The 8558-nt window shown below is 36.8% G+C and overlaps 1 pseudogene; it reads right to left on the bottom strand.

Moving 5' to 3' along the window:
* Positions 1-1038: 1038 nt before the first annotated feature.
* LOC111550083 lies at positions 1039-1505 on the bottom strand (annotated as a pseudogene).
* Positions 1506-8558: the final 7053 nt, after the last annotated feature.

The raw sequence follows: 8558 nt of genomic DNA, 5'->3' as shown, positions 1-8558 counted from the left end.
GGCTAAATTAATACTTGCCATTAATGGCAAGGATTAATGATGAGCATGCAGCAGTGGAGGCAGCATTAACTACTTAGAAAAGATAATAGAACAAAAAATAACATTGATTATACAGAATAAATACTGTAAACCAATAATACATTTCATAACAGGTGTTCAATGTCTTTATGGAGAAATTTTTTAAAAATTTCAGAAAGACAATTGAATTTCTCATTAAATGAAGGGATGTGGCACGTTTATTTGTCATATACAGGAAGATTCAGTTTTATAAGGATAAATAATCTCAACATCAATATATAAATTCCACAAAATTCCAGTGTAAATCCTGTTGGAATCTTTTATGGAACTTGACAAAGTGATTGTAAAATTCATTTGGAAAGCAAAATTCATTTGGGATAAAAATAGGTAAAATATTCTCTAAGGAAAAGTAGGGTAAGAACTTGCATAGTAGGATAAGAAAGATGCACTGAAGGCAGAATATTAAAACAGTGCAGTACTGGTGGAAATATATGAATGGAATAGTAGAATAGAGAGGTGGAAAATGGAACCAAGCTCGTGTGAGATTATCTTCTTCAAATCTGTACAAAAAGAGTAGATTTTCTCCATATATGGCATTGAGAAAAAATGGCTTTCCTAAAATAAAAGTAAAAAGTCTCACTTAGTGTCTTAGCTTGGGAGACCCTGAGATGAAGACTTGGGTGCAAGCAGTTTACTTGGAAGAGAATCTTTGGTGGCTCAAGTGAGGAAGTGGGAGGAAGTGAGAAGAGTAAAGTTAACAAAAGGTGTGTTAATTAACAGATTGCTGTTAATGATTACTGGAGCTTAATCCTTACTGTGAATCTGGAGAAAACATGTGGCATATACTTCTTAAGATTGTCCCCCAGAAGATAGGAAACTAACATTTATCTATGTATCCCATTTTTTTCCTGCCTCAGGTTTACTTGTACAAATAGCATAGGAGGACACCAGCCCTATGTAGACGGCAGCCCGGGGGGGTCACACCAGTCCTTCTGTCCTCACGTTGGCAGATAGAGATCTCTACTCTGAAGCCTTTGTAGGGGCCTGGGCACCTTTGGGAGCCTGAGCTGCAACTGTAGCTGGAGTTGCAGCCTGGGTCTTGGTTTGATCCTTGGCCTTGGCCTTTGGCTGGCACAGCCTGAGTCCCTTGGCAATGTGGGCATGAGCACACTTTCCAAGCTTGGGGTGGGCAATATAGGCAAGTCAATCGAACTTGCAGCTGACACTCTTTGGGATGTTGGGCTTAACCTCCATGGGCTTTACAAGGGCCTTGATAGCCTTGGCAAATGCACTCATGGCCTTGGCAATGTTGGCCTGCATCTTCTTAGGCCCTTCTTGTTGTGCCTCTAGGCAAAGCACATGCTTCTCAGGAACCTGGGGTCCACACCCTCAAGAGATTTGTATCTTTGTGATCAGGGTTTCTTGATGCCATTTCTGGGCCATTTTCGAGACTGGTTGTGTATGGTGTGGTTCTTGGACTTGGCCATATCTGCATCTTAAGCCGCAGCTCAACTCCCCCAACACCTGTCCAGGATCTTGATACCTGTCTTGTGTCAGAGAAAGCTCCCATGCACAGAAGAGAGATGCAGGTACATTTAAGGGGATAGTCAGCATGCAAAAATTCTCTTAAGCTGCAAGAGACTTTAGGTAGGTGTAGACAGTATCAGCAGCATCTGCGACACACACTATAAACAAATAAAGCAAAAATGAAGTGTAAATGTATAAAAAGATCTTAATGTGAAAAATATAACTAAAACTACTAGGAGAAAATTTTGAGCAGGGTGCAGTGGCTCATATTTGTAATTCTAGCACTTTGGAAGGCCAAGGCAGGAGACTTGCTTGAGGCCAGGAGTTTGAGATCAGCCTGGGCAATGTAGCAAGAACCTGTCTCTACAAAAATAAAAGTTAGCCTGATGTGGTGGAAGCATGCCTGTAGTCCCAGCTACTGGGGATACATGATATTAATCTATTCAGATCTCAAATGCATAAGATCTAGTAAAATAAAAGCAAACAGCACAGTATTATGTGTGGTATAATACCAATTATGTAAATTGAAAAATAAGTACAAAACAATTAAAAATAGTGTTAATGAATATATCTTTGGTGTTTTATTAATATTTTCTAAAGATGTGCTGATTCAAAGATGACTAAATGTCAATATGTTTTCATTTTGGAATGGCATGTACATAGATGTTATAAAGTATCCTTTATATCTGTTTTGGGTTAGTAGAGTTTGGTTTAGGATCTCTTCTCTTTTTTGAGCGTAGGATTGCCTTCCAAGTTTAAAGTAAAGGAAAAAAGTAGGGTAACAGACTAGGACAGAATCCTATTCTAAGGAACAAGAGTAGAAAAATGTATACAAGGCAAACAAAAGGACATTAGAAAGGAAAACAGGTTAGGCAGATAAAAACCAATGGACCTGGACTAAGATACAAGTGTTACAGAGACATTTTCAGACAACTTCTGCTACAATTACAACTCTCTTATAATTAACATCATTTTATCACTTACCAGTTTATCTCAATCCATCAAAATGTGGCACAATGGAATGCTCTGGATGCTTAGTTTTTAGGAATTGACTTTGAGAGTTTGAACAGAAGACACCACAATGAAAATTAAATGCAATTATAAACTGGTTAGTGGTTAACCACATGGGTTCTGCAGCCCCAGAGCCTGCAGAATGAATCCAGCTTTGCCACTTCATAGCTGAGCAATTTTGAGATGGCTCTTGCTCTTTCCATGCCTTCGTTTCATCATGTAATAATAATGTTAGTATTAGAGCTCATCGTCAAAATATTATTTTATGGGGATAATATTTTCCTCTTTATAGTATTGCTGTGAAAATTAAATTTGATTATGCTTTTAAAGCTTCTAACACTGTGCCTTACTCAAAGGTAATAACTCAATAATGACAACTATTGTCATTATTTCACTGCATTTAGTGAAACCATTACCCTTTCCTATACTAGAGCATGTTTGATTTTCATGTAGTCTGAGAACACGACCAATATTAAGCAGGCAATGGTGTTGGAAATAGTTTCTGGTCATCCAAACATGCCATTGATTTGTGTGTGCTCACTTGTGTACATGTGTGACTGCTGATTGAATTGCCCGACCAACACTCCTATTCCTAAGAATTTTTTCCTCATAATCACAAATGTGCAATTAATCCACAAGATTGCAGAAGGAGCAGCCAAGTATAAACAGATGACTCCACCCATGGCCATAGCTGAATGGCTGATAAAGCAGAGTGTGGAAAGAAGAGAAGAAAGAAGCAGACACTAAGATAACAGAGAGAGAACTAGAATTGATGACTTTTGAGTCCCTGACCTCAATTCATTTATTAGGTTCAGCTACATTCTTAGATTTGAGTTCTGTGTGAGATCCCAAATTATCTGTATTAATTCATGTTTTTGCCAAAACAATTCTGAGTTGGGTTTCTGTGACATACCACCCAGAGTTTTGGCTAGTATAATGTGAATGTAACACTGACAACAGAGCTACTTTTCCACTTGCCTATGGCTGGAAAGTAATAAAGAGACTTGGCTTCCCACCCAGGAAAAGAGATTGATAAAACTATAACTTACTTGCAAAGTTTCATTGTTTGTCCAGCTGATCAGTTTAATAATAATCACCACAAGTTGGAAGAATTGAGAGCTTTAGGAGAATGTGCAGAAAATAACCAAATGAGTGAGTGAGGTATGTGTCTGTTGATCTTCACCTCACCCAATTCTGTTTATTTAGACATCATAAAAGCACTTATATAATAAGACAGAGTTCTTCTAGATTGAAAAAAAAAGGTAACAGAGAAATGACATGACTTGGCCTAAATGCAGTTAAATAATACAAGGAGACAGAATGCAAATGAATATATTTTGTGTGTGGAATAGATATGCTGCTAATTGCATTCACTTATTATCATAGAAATGACATGTTTTCAGCTTTAGTTATATGCTGCCACAATTAATAATTGAAACACAAACACATGAAACAGTAATTTAGTGACAGACTTTGTAATTACAAAAGTATAGTAAGGGTTTGTTTTGTAAACATATGTGAAACTCCTTTGTACATGGTGTAATTAGCATGAACATTAAAATATAAGAAAAGCTTAAAGAAGAAATTTAGCCATATTCTTACTAATGCAATGGTCAAAATAAAAACTTGCAAGCCTCCATGGACTCAAAGGTTTTCAAAGGCTCTGGCTTGGACAAATGAACTTGTTAAAAGGTTTTAAAAACACTAAGCATACTTTGAAATATTCATATGATATTTATAATTTATGATTCTATATTTTGCGCGGTCCTGTAGTACAACCCCAGACTATATCTTAGCTTCTCTGATCAGTTGACAGTGCAACATGGTGGCTAAGTGAGATGCTGCTTTTAAATTCTTGCTCTGTTAACTCTGTTTTATCGTAGACAAAGTCCTTACTGTCTATGACCCTTGGTTTCATAATTTATAAAATAAAAATAGGTGACTAGAAGGATTCATTTAGGTAACATATATCTTGGAAAAAATGTATTACATTAGTTTCCACAAATGTATTAGGTACTCAATAAACAGCAGTTATTATGAGCTACAGATGTGCCTTCCGAATATCTATATTTATTTATAGGCTAGAAGAAATGGGTCATTTTTGCTTAACTAATTTGTAATTATAATGTATTAAGTTACTGAATCCAGCTAATTTTCCTTGTCCTTGTAAACTCAAATAGTCAAGGGGCATATGCCATGACATTTAACTCTACTAAGCTCCATGCCAAGCACTGTACAAACCGTATCAATGGCTTTTCAAAACAACTCCATCAAATCACCATTATTTTCTTCCATTTTAAAGATGAAGAAAATAAGACTCAGAAAAGCTGATAACTTTTTCCATAATCAAACATAGTAACTAATGGAATCAGAACATGAAACTGGGTAATCTGGAAACCAAACTATTAAAAAAAATCGATTCAAATCCATTTTATGCTAGCTTTAATCACTCCAATAGCATGTTTATGTGCCAGACCATTCAAAAGCATAAATTTATTTTCATATAAAATAATATTATCTGGGGTGGTGAATTTGCCCTTAAAAAAATAGAAAAATTCAAGGGAAAATGGGAACTTGAAGACAAAAAAAAGTACAATTTAGTATTTAGGGTCATCCTCATTTTCTGTGGCCCAAAGAATGTGGGGTCAAATTTCTAAAAAGCAAGCCTGAGTTTAGTCCTGTAGTGCCCCCAGGTTTGTAGTTAAGAATGTACAGGATGGAGTGAAATTCAGTTAGACCAGTGACTTGCTGGTCTGCCCCTGCTATACAGAAAGAACCAAAGTTGGACTCTGCTGTCCCTGGTCTAGGCCATTGATCCCCAAAAGCCTAAAAAACAACATACGAATCAAGGTAATACTGGCCCATGAGCCATACATGGGTTATCTCAGCCTGAGAACACAGAGAAAAGGAAAGCCATCAAGAATGGGAGATAAGTTTTCAGCTAATCCAAGAAGAGCACATTATTATTTTTTGACAGAGATGAATATTTGCAAAGGAATATTTGGGGAACCTGAAAAACCCTTCATTTTCTTCAGTGGGCACATGTACACATCTTTATGTGAAAAGCACAGAAATCCCTGTCTCCCAGCTCTACATTTCCGTACATGCTCAACAAAGGGTGCACTCAGATGAAACATCAGTTAGCTGTTTCTTTCATCGGGAATGTGCTTATTAACTGTTGTTCAAATAGTTTGTAGACATAACAGCCCCAGGAGTGAATGTGGCTTTGTATTTACAAGGTAGCCATTTGTTGTTATTTATAGTTCTTTTAATTTTCACCTTTTTTACATTTAAATTTTCTTCCAAAGGTTATGATTAAAATAGGCACTACTTAAGAGAGGAAAAACTACCTTTAATGCACATTTTTTCCCATACAGGTTTCTAAGCTTTAGAAAGAATACAGGGGTGCCCAATTTGTTCCTTTGTCAATTTTATGAACATCTATAATTTGTTTCCCAAAAAATGACCACGGTATCATTATGCAAAACTAAGATAGAAGCCTCTTTTAACAGAGGTCGTCATGCTAAACAGATGTTCTTCCATTCATCTGTTGGCTAAATTGCTCAAAATAAAAGAAGTAAAGATAATTAACATTTATTTAAAGTGTCAATGTTATGAGACTGCTGGTCGATACAAGTTCATTTTCACACGTAATTCTTAAACCAACATAATTCATATGTTGGTACTATTATGGGGAGCTGCATAGCAAATGAGTTAAGGAAAGACTTTAATGTCATGCACATCTGTGTCTCCATCAAAACACTGCCACTTATCAGCTCTATAACTTAAAGTCTGTATCTCAATCTTCTTATTTTCAAAATACAGACAATATTAGTATATGTGGTGAAAACTTACCACATATACTAATATCTTAATAAATGGAAGAATGACTAAATTGAAGAATGTAGGTAAGACCTTAGCACCATGCCTAATATCTTTACTATTACTTTTCATTTCTCAGAAGTGCAAACTGAGGCATGACACTCCACTCAGCCAGTGAGTAGCAGTGATATGTGAACCTGAGTCTTTTTTACTCTAAAAATGAATAATCTTCCCACTATATTGCAATAGAATGAATGGTGACTAAATGTGATGTTGTGAAATATGATAAAGAAAAGCAATGTTTTTCAGACTAGAGAGATGAAACTGGGTCTTTTCCCTAGAAATTGAGGTAATCTCATCAGGATGTTGTTGCAAATACTAGGAATTTACTTAAATAGTAGTGTTTCCATAAGTACTTGAGTATACACAGAAAAGACCTATACCGCTGATGGTAATATTTTCTGAAAGAAAGTGAAGAGTTGAGGACAGAAATAGCAGTTCCCTCCTGTGTCCCTACCAAACACTCATCCCCTTCTCCTGGAGGAGAAAATATCTCATTTTTTACCAATTCAGTACCAGTCATGGAAACAGCTGGTAGCATTCGATGCTCCTGCAATATGCCAACATACAGAAAAGGAACTTAAAAAGTCCAATATTAATGGAAAAGCCAAATCTAATAAAACATGGTATGCACCCTCAGGGTCTGCGCACAACCCATATCACAGGCACTTCCTGGGATCTCCTTTTCCTCTTTCAGTCATTGCTATGGCCAAAAAACACGCATTGAAAAGGACTACAAGTAGACCCTTGAGAATTAGCCGTAGCATTTATGGAAAGCCTGGTGTTGCCTGTTTATTGTCTAAAGAATATTTTTCAGAAATAAAATACAGATATTTAGAAACCAATCAGATTTTTTAAAATTCATCTGGCTATTTTTCAAAATATGAACTCAACCAGCCCCATCCTATCTCTACCTTCAGAGTTCACCTTAGGTCCACACACATCAACAGCACCCTAAACTGTCTAGCGGCAACGCAGTGTAAACAGGGTTGGTCATATTTTTTTTTTCCGAAGTCACAAATCATTTACACATTTCAAATGAAAACATTTTTGCAAAATTTGTTTTGCAAAACAAATTTGACGATGTGTGTGTGTCCATGCCCATGTGCATGTTTATGTGTGTATATATGACAGATAGGAATGAAACAAAATTTCTACCAATTGGCAACCAACAAACAATGCTGAAGGGAGAGATTTCAAGATAAAGAGGTGGAAAATTAAGGGGGAGGGGAGATGCGGTAGACCCCTCAACCTCAGGGTCTCCAATGGTCCCTGCCTCCTGGTGTTCACATCCTTGTATAGTCTCCTCTGACATTGTACCAGGGTTGGTCTGTGTGGTGAATAAAACACAGCAGAAGAGACGGTTTGCAGTTTCCAATATTGGGTTATAAAAGACACTGTGGTTTCTACCTCCTTTGTCCTCTCTCTCTTCTCTCTCGCTCTCTCTCTCCCTCTCTCAGGTTACTTGATTGGAGAAAAGCCATATTGGGAGCATCCCTTTGGAAAGACCCACATAGCAAAGAGCTGAAGCTTCATACCAACAGCCACATGAGTGAGTGTGGTAACAGATCCTCCAGCCCTAGTCAAGCCTTCAGATGACTGTAGCCCTGACTAGCAGCTTAAATTCAGCCTCATGAGACACTTGAGCCAGAACTACCTAGCTAAGCCTCTCTCAGATTGCTGACCCTCAGAAACTGAGATAATAAATGTTTGTTGTGTTAAATTGTTAAGTTTTGAAATGGTCTGTTACATAACAGCAGATAACTAACATAAGAGAGGAGAGGACGTGGGATTAAAGGATGAAGAGGTGATACTAGGATAGTCAAGTTAAGAGTGGAGACTGTGAAAATTATTTGCTTAAGTTTTTCCTTTCATTTCAATGCTTTTTATTCTGGGTTTTACCAATCAAACCTCCCCTGGCCTTACAATAATATATTCTGACCTAAGTGACAATATTTATACTGATTGCTTTCTGACACAAACTTTGGTTACGCTAGGACAAACAGCTGTGGAGAATAATGATGAGTGTTGTTGATCAGAAAGATTATACAAATGTGTGTATGTTTGCATATATATATATATATATATATATATATATATATACACACACACACACACAG

Source organism: Piliocolobus tephrosceles, chromosome 7, assembly GCF_002776525.5.
Source record: "Piliocolobus tephrosceles isolate RC106 chromosome 7, ASM277652v3, whole genome shotgun sequence".
In the NCBI taxonomy this organism is placed as follows: domain Eukaryota; kingdom Metazoa; phylum Chordata; class Mammalia; order Primates; family Cercopithecidae; genus Piliocolobus; species Piliocolobus tephrosceles.
This window is presented reverse-complemented; position numbering and strand designations above follow the sequence as displayed.